At 41.4% G+C, this 15,660-nt stretch overlaps 1 protein-coding gene across 1 annotated transcript in view; it reads right to left on the bottom strand.

Moving 5' to 3' along the window:
• The window catches only part of kcnd1 (potassium voltage-gated channel, Shal-related subfamily, member 1), a 73,675-nt gene extending 61,210 nt beyond the window's left edge, over window positions 1-12,465 (bottom strand). The window contains exon 1 of the mRNA XM_061889516.1: window positions 12,263-12,465. The gene's annotated coding sequence lies outside the window, so the exon portion shown is untranslated. The remainder of the gene's footprint in view (window positions 1-12,262) is intronic.
• Window positions 12,466-15,660: the final 3,195 nt, after the last annotated feature.

A 15,660-nucleotide genomic window follows, 5' to 3' on the forward strand; every position in this document is an offset into this window, starting at 1 on the left:
GTCAGATCCAACAGCATTGACTACAAAAGCAAAAGCTCAGGTTTGTAATTTCAAGCTTGTAATGTTCAGAATTTTATCTTATAATAAAAACCGCATTCTGGCGGTCAACATCATCTTGAGTTCAAGTCAACATGAAATTGGGGACTCGCCAGAACGCGCCGTGTTGTGTTGTGTTGAGCTGGTTAGGGTGGTGCATTCACTGATATATATTGTTACGAATGTATATGACTTTGTACCTGTGTGTGCATGTGTGTGTGTGTGTGTGTGTGTGTGTGTGTGTGTGTGTGTGTGTGTGTGTGTGTGTGTGTGTGCATATATGCGTGTTCGAGCGTGTTTCCATATGTGTCTGTGGGGGGGGGGGGCGCTAGGAATTCACTGGGGAGCCAAGGGGGCGCCAGCCTGCAAAAGTTTGGGAACCATTGCTTTACACACTGATGTCGGTTGTTGATGCAGTACCGCCTGAGGGATCAAAGGTCCGTAATATCATCGCTTACGTGCAGTGATTTCTCCAGATTCTCTGAACCTTTTGATGATTTTACGGTCCGTAGATGGTAAAATCCCTAAATTGCTTGCAGTAGCTCGTTGAGAAATGTTGTTCTAAAACTCTTCAACAATTTGCTTACAAAGTTGGTGACCCTCACCCCATCCTTGTTTGTGAATTAGTTAGCATTTCATGGAAGCTGCTTTTATACCCAACCATGGCACCCACTTGTTCCCAATTAGCCTGCACTAATGTAGGATGTTCAAAATAAGTGTTTGATGAGCATTCCTTCAACTTCTTTGTCACGTGTTGCTGGCATCAAATTCTAAAAGTAATGATTATTTGCAAAAAAAAAAATGCTTATCAGTTTGAATATTTAATATGTTGTCTTTGTAGCATATTCAACTGAATATGGGTTGAAAATGATTTGCAAATCATTGTATTCCATTTATATTTACATCTAACACAATTTCCCAACTCATATGGAAACGGGGTTTGTATACAGTATATACACCTTCATATATATACATATATATATATATATATATATATATGTATATATATATATATATATATATATATGTACATTTACTGTACATGTATAAATGTATATATACAAACAAACACACACACACACATATACATATTTAAATGTATTCATCCATTTTCTTCCGCTTATTCCCTTTGGGGTCGCGCGGGGCGCTGGTGCCTATCTCAGCTACAATCGGGCGGAAGGCGGTGTACACCCTGGACAAGTCGTCACCTCATCACAGGGCCAACACAGATAGACAGACAACATTCACACTCACATTCACACACTAGGGCCAATTTAGTGTTGCCAATCAACCTATCCCCAGGTGCATGTCTTTGGAAGTGGGAGGAAGCTGGAGTACCCGGAGGGAATCCACGCATTCACGCGGAGAACATGCAGAAAGATCCCGAGCCCGGGATTGAACCCAGGACTACTCAGGACCTTTGTATTGTGAGGCAGACGCACTGACCCCTGTTCCACCATGCTGTCCATATACAGTATATAAATGTATATATACATATATATGTATACATATATAATTGAGGAGCTGAGACGTGGTTATCGGCTGTAGACAACTCTGGCTTACCTGGCCGGTTCAAGGCGTGGATATACCAGCATGGCGTCTTACCCCGGATACTCTGGCCTCTGTATGAGGTTCCTCTGTCAACAGTGGAGACTCTGGAGAGGAAGGTCAGCAGCTACCTCCGCCGATGGATGGGGTTTCCACGCAGCCTGTGCAACACAGCACTGTACGGGAAGACCAACAAGCTCCAGCTCCCTTTTAGTTGCCTGGATGAGGAGCTCAGGGTCTCTCGCACTTGAGAGGCTTTGCTCCATCGTGACTCCAAGGACCCTAAAGTGGCATCAGCAGGCATCGTGGTGCGAACTGGCAGGAAGCGGAGGGCTCAGGAAAGCCTGGAAATAGCTGAGTCTCGGCTGAGACTAAGGTCCCTGGTGGGCTGGGATCCTTCCCTGAACCTCACTATGAGAAGGCACGGGGTAAAGACAAACGCCAGCTAGTCCTGAAGGAGGTGCGTGCAGAGGTTGAGGAGGAGCGAACCAGCAGGATGGTGGGTATGCAGCAGCAGGGAGCATGGACAAGGTGGGATGGTGCACTGGAGAGGAGGGTGACCTGGTCTGAGATCAGGTTGGCTGAACTCCAGCGCATTAAGTTCATGGTTCAAGCTGTCTACGACGTCCTACCCAGCCCAGCCAATCTCCATCTCTGGGGCATGAATGACTCTCCAGCCTGTGTGCTGTGCTTCAAGGAAAGGCTCGCTGGACCACATCTTAAGCATCTGCTCTAAAGCTCTGGGGCAGGGCTGCTACCGTTGGCGGCACGATCAAGTGCTGAAGACTGTTGCTGAAGCCATAGCTAAAGCCATGGCAAAAAACAACAGGAGCAAACGACAACAACTTGGCAAGAGGAGAATTGCCTGTGTCAGGGCTGGAGAGCATCCACAGTCACAGACCGAACCAGCAGCCGGACTCCTCACCTCAGCATTGGACTGGGATCTTCGAGTGGACTTGGGCAAGCAGCTCAAGTTTCCAGACTACGTCACAACAACTTTGTTGCGGCCAGATATCTTGCTTACATCATTATCTTCACAGCAGGTGCTGCTGATAGAGCTGACAGTTCCTTGGGAGGCTCGCATAAAGGAGGCAAACGAGCGGAAGCAGTCAAAGTACCAGGAGCCAGTCGAGTAATGCCGCAGAGGAGGCTGGAAGGCACGCTGTGAGCCCATTGAAGTGGGGTGTAGAGGCTTTTCTGGCCGCTCACTGTGCGAGGTGTTTACGCTCCTTGGCATCACAGGTGAGGGGAAAAGGAAGGCCATTAATGCCACCATGGAGGCAGCAGAGAGAGCCTCTAGATCAGGGGTGCCCATTACGTCGATCGCGATCGACTGGTCGATCTCGGAGGGTGTGTCAGTCGATCTCAAGCCAGGCATTAAAAAATAGACATAAAAATGAGCAATCATCAATCATACCAAGACTTCACTTTCGTCAGTTGTTTGACATTCTCGGCACCCGAGGATCTTGTGAGATGACGCTGGCTGCTGGGAGCTCATATTTAAGAAAAAAATCACTAACAGGGCGGACGCAGAGAAACACATTTTATTTCTAGAGACTCCGTACCTACTGTCAAAACTCTAAAGACCGACTGCACAGTTCCTGTCTTCACCATAAAAGACCTGTTCCATCCTGCCTGTGCTAACAAAATAAGAGTCTCAGAAAACTAGCGTGCAGAAGCTAGCAAGCTACGGAGTTTGATGCCAATGTATTTCTCCCCCGCCCTCAGCGACTGCTTTCTCACTTGCTTGCCCACCCGCACACTCACTGACGTCACTCACCTGCTGCCAGACATTAAAGGGCCACACACATATGCTACTCTCATAACAAAGTGTTTAAAAACGAGTATGCAAGTTGGACAAATGAGATGCCAAATCCAACCACTTTCATGTGGTATTGGACAGAAAGGAGGACTTTTTTTTTCCCTCCATTTGAAAATGCGGACGTTATCAGCACCACTGTCTAATTCCAATCAATGCAAGTCATCAGAATCAAATACACCAACTTATATTCTTGTCTTCATGAAAGAAAGGAATCTATGTGTGTTAAACATGCTTGTATTATCATTAAACACCATTAACTTGTTAACAAAAATGTCTCTTTCATAAATAAATAAATATAAATTATAAATAGGAATGAGGTAGATCTCCTCGACTTGGTCAATTGAAAAGTAGCTCGCCTGCAGAAAAAGTGTGAGCGCCCCTGCTCTAGATCATGGGTGTCAAACTCTGGCCCGGGGGCCGAATTTGGCCCGCCGTGTAATTTCATTTGGCCCTTGAGGCAATACTAAATTAACATTAGAGCTGGCCCGCCGGTATTATACAGCGGCGGTGCTGCTGTAACACCGCATTCACCGCTAATACTCATACTTGCCAACCCTCACGACTTTCCCGGGAGTTCAGTGCCTCTCCCGAAAATCTACCGGGGCAACCATTCTCCCGAATTTCTCCAGATTTCCACCCGGACAACATCACAGGGGGCGTGCCTTAAAGGCACTGCCTTTAGCCTTCTCTACAACCTGTCGTCACATCCGCTTTTCCTCTATACAAACAGCATGCCGGCCAAGTCACATAATGTAAGTGGCTTGCGCACACACACAAGTGAATGCAAGGCATACTTGGTCAACAGCCATACAGGTCACACTGAGGGTGGGTGTATGAACAACTTTAACAGTGTTGCAAATATGCGCCACACTGTGAACCCACACCAAACAAGAATGACAAACACATTTCGGGAGCACATCCGCACCGTAACACAACATAAACAGAACAGAAAAAATACCCAGAACCCCTTGCAGCACTAACTCTTCCAGGATGCTACAATAGACACCCCCCGCTACCCTTCCCCCACTTCAACCCCGCCCACTTCATTGTTATTTTATTTTCAAATTTTTTAGCCTGTGGAAAAAGTTAATGTTGATATTTACCTCAGAAGGCTGCAAATAGAAAAGAGGCATTACATTTTTTATCCATCTATCCATCCATTTTCTACCGCTTATTCCCTTTTGGGGTCGCGGGGGGCGCTGGCGCCTATCTCAGCTACAATCGGGCGGAAGGCGGGGTACACCCTGGACAAGTCGCCACCTCATCGCAGGGCCAACACAGATAGACAGCATTTTTTATTTACATTTTATTTAACATACCATTGATGTTTTTTCGTTTTTTTTTTAATTATTTTGCACTACTAGGTTATATAAGCGTTGCTTGTTCCATATTCAGCGTTAAAGCAAATCAGTGTAGCAAACTGAGCCATAATTGCTCCTTCGAGACTTGAATGTTTGATTCATTCATTATTGTTTTTTTTATTTCCAAATGTATTATTAGCCTGTGGAAAATGTTTGTTTTGATATTTGCCTCAGAAGGCCGTTGATATTTATTAATTATCATTAATATTATTTGAAACTCGATTTTGCATGTCACTATATATATAAGCCTTGCTTGTTCGATATTCAATGCGAAACTTGTTTGGGTCCCTATTGAAAGGTTCATTTGTTCAACTTTGGCCCGCGGCTTTGTTCAGTTTAAAATTTTGACCCACTCTGTATTTGAGTTCGACACCCCTGCTCTAGATGGCTTTGGATCAGAAGGAACGAACTGTGAGCCGATGCTACTGGGACCCAAGCTGGGGTCTGATCAACTCTGGCTGTGTCACCTGAAGGAGGGGGTATGATGTTGAAAGACCCGAAACCTTAAGGCACATCACTGAGGATGTGTCCCAGTACATCTGAGGATCTATCTTACAATCATTTCTATATACATGTGTATATATACATATACATGTATATATAGTGGGGCAAAAAAGTATTTAGTCAGCCACCGATTGTGCAAGTTCTCCCACTTAAAATGATGACAGAGGTCTGTAATTTTCATCATAGGTACACTTCAACTGTGAGAGACAGAATGTGAAAAAAAATCCAGGAATTCACATTGTAGGAATTTTAAAGAATTTATTTGTAAATTATGGCGGAATATAAGTATTTGGTCAACCATTCAAAGTTCTCACTGGTGGAAGGAGGTTTTGGCTCAAAATCTCACGATACATGGCCACATTCATTCTTTCCTTAACACGGATCAGTCGTCATGTCCCCTTAGCAAAATGGATACATGGATGATACAGCAGAGGATTGGGAGAATGTCATGTGGTCAGATGAAACCAAAATAGAACTTTTTGGTATAAACTCAACTCATCGTGTTTGGCGGAAGAAGAATACTGAATTGCATCCCATGAACACCATACCTAATGTGAAGCATGGGGGTGTAAACATCATGCTTTGGGGCTGTTTTTCTTCTAAGGGGACAGGACGATTAAACCGTGTTAAGGAAAGAATGAATGGGGCCATGTATCGTGAGATTTTGAGCCAAAACTTCCTTCCATCAATGAGATCTTTGAATGGTACATATAAATGTATGTATATATATATATATATATATATATATATACATACATATATATACATACATATATATATATATATATATATATATATATATATATATATATATATACACACACACATGTATATATGTATACATATACGTGTACATATATGTGTATATATACATATATATTTATACATATATAAATGTATCTATATACATATGTATATGTACATATGTGTATATACATATACATGTATACATATACATATATGTGTATATATACATATATATGTATATATATATTACAATACAGACTCAAACTTAATTGTAAAGACTGAAAATGGCTCTTATTGACTCACATTGACTCGTTAAGATTCAAACGTACTTGTAAAGACTCAAAATAACTTCAATTGTCTCCCTGACTCGTTGAGATTCAAACGGACTTGTTACGACTCAAAATTACTCTTACAGACTCACACTGACTCGCATAGGTTCAATGACTCAATCCGGCACAATAACTTGGAGGGATTCAGACTTGGTCGTGGATATCATAGTGACTCTTACAGAGTCACATTAACTCATAGGGATTCGAACAAACTTGTACTGACTCAAAATAACTCAAAATGTCATAACGACGCTTTAGAGACTCAAATACCTCGCAGAGATTCAGACTTGGGTCTAATGACTAAAAATGGTTCTTACGGACTCACACTGCCTTGTAAGATTCAGACCTACTAGTAATGACTGAAATTGAAACAAGAACTTGTCGCACTTGGTCGTAATGACTTACCATGAATTGATTAACTTGTCTGATTGTGGCAGTCCGTTCCCTGTACGATCGGTGCTAGAGCTTGGTCCGCATTGCCGGCAGTAAGTCGAACACATTTCCAGTGAGGGTTGGACTCCGCCAAGGCTGTCCTTTGTCACCGATTCTGTTCATAACTTTTATGGACAGAATTTCTAGGCGCAGTCAAGGCGTTGAGGTGTTCCGGTTTGGTAACCGCAGGATTAGGTCTCTGCTTTTTGCAGATGATGTGGTCCTGATGGCTTCATCTGACCGGGATCTTCAGCTCTCGCTGGATCGGTTCGCAGCCGAATGTGAAGCGACCGGAATGAGAATCAGCACCTCCAAGTCCGAGTCCATGGTTCTCGCCCGGAAAAGGGTGGAATGCCATTTTCGGGTTGGGGAGGAGACCCTGCCCCAAGTGGAGGAGTTCAAGTACCTAGGAGTCTTGTTCACGAGTGAGGGAAGAGTGGATCGTGAGATCGACAGGCGGATCGGTGCGGCGTATTCAGTAATGCTGACGTTGTATTGATCCGTTGTGGTGAAGAAGGAGCTGAGCCGGAAGGCAAAGCTCTCAATTTACCGGTCGATCTACGTTCCCATCCTCACCTATGGTCATGAGCTTTGGGGCATGACCGAAAGGATAAGATCACGGGTACAAGCGGCCGAAATGAGTTTCCTCCGCCGTGTGGCGGGGCTCTCCCTTAGAGATAGGGTGAGAAGCTCTGCCATCCGGGAGGAGCTCAAAGTAAAGCCGCTGCTCCTTCACATCGAGAGGAGCCAGATGAGGTGGTTCGGGCATCTGGTCAGGATGCCACCCGAACGCCTCCCTAGGGAGGTGTTTAGGGCACGTCCAACCGGTAGGAGGCCACGGGGAAGACCCTGGACACGTTGGGAAGACTATGTCTCCCGGCTGGCCTGGGAACGCCTCGGGATCCCCCGGGAAGAGCTAGACGAAGTGGCTGGGGAGAGGGAAGTCTGGGCTTCCCTGCTTAGGCTGCTGCCCCCGCGACCCGACCTCGGATAAGCGGAAGATGATGGATGGATGGATGGATGGATGGATGGAATTGATTAACGTGGACCCCGACTTAAACAAGTTGAAAAACGTATTCGGGTGTTACCATTTAGTGATCAATTGTACGGAATATGTACTGAACTGTGCAATCTACTAATAAAAGTATCAATCAATCAAAAAAAACTTTAAATGGCTATTACAGACTCACACTGAGTCGTAAGATTCACGCTTATTCATGAAGACTAAAATTGACTCACTGACTTGGAGGGGTTCAAATTTAGTCGTAAAGACTCAAAACGATTCTTACACACTCACACTGACTCATAGAGATTGAAACCACGTTGTAAAGACCAGAAATGACTTATAGAGATAAAAATTTAGTCGTAAACACTCAATAATATTCTTTACAGACTCACGCCGACTTGTAAAGATTCAAACGTATTTGTAATGACTCCTAAAGATTCAAGCTTAGTGGTAAAGACTCAAAATGACTCTTTTAGACTAACACTGACTCATAAAGATTCAAACTTACTTGTAATTACTCTTACAGACTCACACTGACTTGTAAAGATTCAAATTTAGTGGTAAAGACCCAAAATGACTCATAGAGATTAAAATTTAGTCGTAAACACTCAATAATATTCTTTACAGACTCACAACAACTTGTAAAGATTCAAACGTATTTGTAACGACTCAAAATGACTCTTCCAGACTCACACTGACTTCTTAAGATTCAAGTTTAGTGGTAAAGACACACAATGACTCTTTTAGACTAACACTGACTCATAAAGATTCAAACTTACTTGTAATGACTCTTACAGACTCACACTGACTCGTAAAGATTCAAATTTAATGGTAAAGACCCAAAATGACATATAGGGATTAAAATTTAGCCGTAAACACTCAATAATATTCTTTATAGACTCACACCAACTTGTAAAAATTCAAACGTATTTGTAACGACTCAAAATGACTCTTCAAGACTTACACTGACTCCTAAAGATTCAAGCTTAGTGGTAAACCCTCACAATGACTCTTTTAGACTAACACTTACTCAAAAAGATTCAAACTTACTTGTAATTACTCTTACAGACTCACACTGACTCATAAAGATTCAAACTTAGTGGTAAAGACTCAAAATGACACTTTTAGACTAACACTGACTCAAAAAGATTCAAACTTACTTGTAAAAACTCAAAAGGACTCTTACAGACCGACATGACTCGCAAAGATTCAAACAAGTGGTAAGGTCTCAAAATATTTTTTACAAGCTATTACTACTATTTACTTGTAAAGACTCAAAATGACTCAAATTGTCATAATGACTTGTCGAGATTCAAACTTACTTGTGATAACTCAAAATGACTCAAATTGTCATACTGACTTGTACAGATTCAAACTTACTTGTTCGGACTCAAAATGTCTCATAAAGATTCACACTTACTCGTAAAGACTCAATAATTCTCACGCACTCACACTGACTTGTAGGGATTCAAATTTATGACTCAAAATGACTCTTACAGACTCCCAGTAACTTTTAAAGAATCAAATTTACTTTTCATGACTCAAAATGGCTCTCGCAGACTAACACTGAATCTTAAAGACTCATATTTACTTGTGAAGACTCAGAATGACTCACATTTTCATACGGACTTGTAGAGATTCAAACTTACTTTTAATGAATCAAGACGACTCTTGCACACTCACACTGACTCATTGAGATCCAAAACTAATTGTTACGACTAAAATGACTCTTATAGACTCCCACTGACTCATAAAGAGTCAAACCTACTTGTTATGACTCAAATGACTCTTACACACTCACACTGACTCATAAAAATTCAAACCTACTTGCTACAACTCAAATGACTCTCACATTGACTCGTAGGGTTTAATACTTACTTGTAAAGACTCAAAATGACTCATATTGTCATACTGACTTGTAGAGATTTAAACTTATTTGGTATGTCTCAAAATGACTCTTACACACTCACGCTGATACGTAAATATTCAAACCTACTTGTTATGACTTAAAATAGTTCTTACCGACTAATGATGAATCGTAAGGATTCAAACTTATTTGTAATGACTCTTACAGAGTCCCACTGACTCCTGCAGATTCAAACTACTTGTTACGACTCAAATGACTCTTGCAGATTCAAACCAACTAGTTACGACTCAAATGACTCTTACACACTCACACTGACTCCTGCAGATTCAAACCTACTTGTTACAACTCAAATGACTGTTACAGACTCCCACTGACTCCTGCAGATTCAAACCTACCCGTTACGACTCAAATGACTCTTACACATTCACACTGACTCCTGCAGATTCAAACCTACTTGTTACAACTCAAATGACTCTTACACACCCCCACTGACTCCTGCATATTCAAACTACTTGTTACAACTCAAATGACACTTACACCTTAACACTGACTCCTGCAGATTCAAACTTACTTGTTACAACTCAAATGACTCTTACACACCCCCACTGATTCCTGCAGATTCAAACCTAGTTGTTCTAACTCAAATGACTCTTACACACTCCCACTGACTAATAAAGATTCAAACCTACTTGTTACGACTCAAATGACTCTTTCCCACTCCCACTGACTCCTGCATATTCAAACTACTTGTTACAACTCAAATGACACTTACACCTTCACACTGACTCCTGCAGATTCAAACCTACTTGTTACAACTCAAATGACTCTTACACACTCCCACTGACTCCTGCAGATTCAAACCTACTTGTAACGACTCAAATGACTCTTTCACACTCCCACTGACTCCTGCATATTCAAACTACTTGTAACGACTCAAATGACTCTTTCACACTCCCACTGACTCCTGCATATTCAAACTACTTGTTACAACTCAAATGACACTTACACCTTCACACTGACTCCTGCAGATTCATACCTACTTGTTACAACTCAAATGACTCTTACACACTCCCACTGACTAATAAAGATTCAAACCTACTTGTTACGACTCAACTGACTCTTACAGATTCAAATCTACTTTTACGACTCAAAACGACTCTTACAGACTCACACTGACTCATAAAGATCCAAACCTACTTGTTATGACTCAAATGACTCTTACACACTCACACTGACTCCTGCAGATTCAAACCTACTTGTAATGACTCAAATGACTCTTTCACACTCCCACTGACTCCTGCATATTCAAACTACTTGTTACAACTCAAATGACACTTCCACCTTCACACTGACTCCTGCAGATTCAAACCTACTTGTTTCAACTCAAATGACTCTTACACACTCCCACTGATTAATAAAGATTCAAACCTACTTGTTACGACTCAACTGACTCTTACACACTCACACTGACTCCTGCAGATTCAAATCTACTTTTACGACTCAAAACGACTCTTACAGACTCACACTGACTCATAAAGATCCAAACCTACTTGTTATGACTCAAATGACTCTTACACACTCCCACTGACTCCTGCTGATTCAAACCTACTTGTAACGACTCCAATGACTCTTTCACACTCCCACTGACTCCTGCATATTCAAACTACTTGTTACAACTCAAATGACACTTACACCTTCACACTGACTCCTGCAGATTCAAACCTACTTGTTACAACTCAAATGACTCTTACACACTCCCACTGACTAATAAAGAGTCAAACCTACTTGTTACGACTTAACTGACTCTTACACACTCACACTGACTCCTGCAGATTCAAATCTACTTTTACGACTCCAAACGACTCTTACAGACTCACACTGACACATAAAGATCCAAACCTACTTGTTATGACTCAAATGACTCTTACACACTCCCACTGACTCCTGCAGATTCAAACCTACTAGTTACGACTCCAATGACTCTTACAGACTCCCACGGACTCATAAAGATTCAAATGTACTTCTAACGACCCAAAATTGACTCAAATTGTCACAAATCTAGCCGCAAACGCCTCCAAACGATTCTTTACAGACCCACACCGACTGGCAAAGGACTCGACCTGACTCGTGTTGACAAGCCGATCAGCGTTGTTACTGGACTGAGGCTCCGCCCCTTGGGTAGAGTCACTGGAAACAGGTCACTTTTCGCCAAAACTGACAAGACGACTCGTGCGACTAATGGGCCACCTGACCATGAGAAAAATACTGTTTAGCACACACTTGAATGTGTGTGTCCATTCAGTATTCACATGATCAATGTGTGTGTGTGTGTGTGTGTGTGTCCATGCAGTATTCACATTATCAATGTGTGTGTGTGTGTGTGTGTGCGCACTAACTAACATTAATGCCAACACACTGAACTTCATCACTTATTTATACAAATGGAGGATCTCCTACACACACTCACTCACACACACACACACACACACGCACACACATGCACACACACACACACACACACTGTTCTATTTAGTCATGCGTCTTCTATTCTATTCTATTCTATTCTATTCTGGGCAGGAGTGAATGTGGAGCACGTTACATCCTACTTACCACTGCTGCTGCGCTCCACCAGGAAGAAGCTGCTGCTGATGATGATGATGATGATGATGATGATGGAGGAGGACGATGACGACGACGATGATGATGAAGAAGAAAAAGAGGAGGAAGAAGAAAAAAAGTTTCCAGAATGAGTGTCGAGGAACAAATGAAGATGGAGCGATCTTCATTTACGTTCTCGGTGTGCTTGTGGCTCTGCTGCCGCGGCAACAAGCACATCAACTGTCTGTCTCTCTCTCTCTCTCTCTCTCTCTCTCTCTCTCTCTCTCTCTCTCTCTCTCTCTCTCTCTCTCCCTCACACACACACGCACAGAGAGACACTCTCACACACACACACACACTCTTGTATTGGTTACCTTCTTGAGACCTCCGAAAAAATGCCTACCTCTTTAGCACCGCCCTTTCTAGATATATAAAGATTTGTTTTTACAACATTAACAATATATACATACTAAAGCTTGTTGTGAAAAATTAGTTGGAATTTCACAAGAAAACGGTCACAATTTCACAAGAAAAACATAGAATTTTGGCAGTATTAGAATAAAAGTCGTCAGTTTACTCAACGCATATAAAAAAATGCACAAGAAAAACCGTACACTTGTGCGATGTTATGATAAAAGTTGGAATTTAACTCAATAACAGTCGCAATTTTACAACAAATGCTTAAAATTTTGGCAATTTTCTGAAAAGAGTCGTAATTTTACTCGACAAAAGTCACAATTTCATAAGAAAACTTGACAATTTTGGCAATATTATAATAATAATCGGAATTTTTACTTGGCAAAATTGTGACAAACGTCAACATTTTACTCCAGAAATGTCACAATTTTACAAGAACAACCAAAAAATGAGTTAAAAATTATTTTACTTTTTTTTGGTTTGTAATTAGTTTTTAATCTTCTTCAAGTTATTACAGTATGTCTCTGTATAGAGACATACTGTTTACTGCTGCCCCCGCGACCTGACCTCGGATAAGCGGAAGAAGATGGATGGATGGATTAATTTTGGCCAAAAGGGGGTGCATTTTAATTTCTTACACACACTTAAACAACAAAAAATATTGGCAATATTGTGATAAAAGTCAGAATTGTATATGACACGTCACCATTTTGCATTAACAATTTATTATTTTGAAATTAAAAAGTGTACCCTGCCTTCCGCCCGATTGTAGCTGAGATAGGCGCCAACGCCCCCCGCGACCCCAAAAGGGAATAAGCGGTAGAAAATGGATGGATGGATGGAAATTAAAAAGTAATAATTTTACAAGAAAATATTGCAACGTTACAGAAAGAGAAAGAATATGAGAAATTGTTCAATTTTGCCAAGTAAAAGTTCCGATTATTATTATAATATTGCCAAAATTGTCAAGTTTTCCTATAAAACTGTGACTTTTGTCGCGTAAAAATACGACTCTTTTCAGAATATTGCCAAAATTTAAAGCTTTTCTTGTAACATTGCGACTGTTATTGGTGCAAATGAGACATTCTCTTGTAGATGCAATGGTTTTCCGTATTGGGACCATGACTTATGTCCTAACTTGTTCACACCTCCTCATATGGAAGTTACTTTTCCTTGTTGATGTCTCAAGAAGGATAGAAGTACAAGAACACACACACACACACGCACACACACACACACGCACACACACACACACACACACACACACACACACACACACACACACACACACACACACACACACACACACACACATACTGGTTATCATTTGGAATGGGGATCAAGTTTTTGATCATCAATTGTGGGGACCACCCTTTCTACAGTATGTGGAGGCATAACAAGAAAAACATTGGTAAAATGGCCACTGCCCAGTTAGCTCATACACGTCTTTATATCTCTGGATTGATGAAGTAATGTGCCGATCAGTCTTACTGGGGACCCTGGGGAAAAAGAGTTAATATGGTTCATGAGAACCAAATTTAAATAATTTTGTATAATTAACACAAATTTGTACTTGACTACTGAGGAATGTCAAATGTCTCACACTCAAACTAACCAGTTAACATGTTTTATGGGGCAAAGTTTAAAAATCACTTAGGCATCTTCAAAATGGATCGAACTATCATTTAAAAAGGTTTCCCTTTGGGTCAGAGGTCGGGAACCTTTTTGGCTGAGAGAGCCATGAAAGCCAAATATTTCAAAATGTATTTCAGTGAGAGCCTTATCATATTTTTTAACACTGAATACATCTAAATGTGTGCATTTTTAAGTAAGACCAACATTTTTAGAGTATAATAAGTCTTTTATTATTTTTAATAACATTGTTATTCTGAAGCTAACCAATAATAAATAAAATGTCATGTCTGTTGATCATGTTTTTGTTTGGCCATGTGCTGTTTGTCCTTTTGACTCTTTAAGTTCCTGTTTTTTTCCACTCCCTTGTCTGGTTTCCTTGGTTACTCAATTTGTCCACCTGTCTCTGGTGGACAAAATGCCCGCTCAGCTGCTTCCCAAACTCTAATCAGAAGCAGTATTTAAGATCGTCTTTGCCAGTCAGTCGCCCTGGCGTCAATGTGATCTTTTCTTGCTCTGTGCTGACTTGTTTCATGCCTTGCCATAGTTTCGTGCTTCATGCCATGCCAAGTAAGTTTTGTTTGTTTTATGTTCAGTCTGTTTATGCGTTAGCTTTGTTCCTTAGCCCAAGTTGTGCCTCCACTGTGAGCGATTTTGTTTGTATCTTTTTTTAGTTTAAATTAAATCATGTTTTTACCTAAATGCCATGTCCCGAGTAGTCTGTCTGCCTTCCTGGGGGAACGACCCTGCAGCAAGCTGCGACCCCCCCATTGTGACATAAAATACTTCTTACCATTAATGCGACTTCTTGAACAGGTGCGGTAGAAAACGGATGGATGGATTTAAATGCATGAGAATGTTTCATATTTTGCACGTTATTTTAAGCACTGTGATTACCAGCGAAATTATGAATAATTATCGTGTTAAGCAATGTCAGCTAAGATTTATCTGAGAGCCAGGTGCAGTCATCAAAAGAGCCACAGGTTCCCTACCCCTGCTATAGGTGAACTGTTTTTTTGTCCCCATACCGTCAGAGGTCCCCTAAAGGTGACTGTGTAAACAGAGCGATTGTCAAAGTTTGTTGTTGACGAACCCCAAGATGCAGAGAAGGAGGTAGACATGGAGTGAGAAACATGGTTTTGATATAAACAACTAGAACAAAACCAAACAAAGGGTTCGAACCAAAAGCGCGCACGTGGGCGGATAACAAACAAAAGGCCTAGCGTGTAAGCTAACAGGTATCTAGCAGGAAACAGAAAAACTGGAAACAGCTAACGGCTAACAAGAACAGCTTACCGCTACGACGACAAGGACAAATAGTAGCACGAAAGGGAGTAGCTGTAATGATGACATCGACAAAT

This window comes from Nerophis ophidion, linkage group LG27, assembly GCF_033978795.1.
Source record: "Nerophis ophidion isolate RoL-2023_Sa linkage group LG27, RoL_Noph_v1.0, whole genome shotgun sequence".
NCBI lineage: Eukaryota > Metazoa > Chordata > Actinopteri > Syngnathiformes > Syngnathidae > Nerophis > Nerophis ophidion.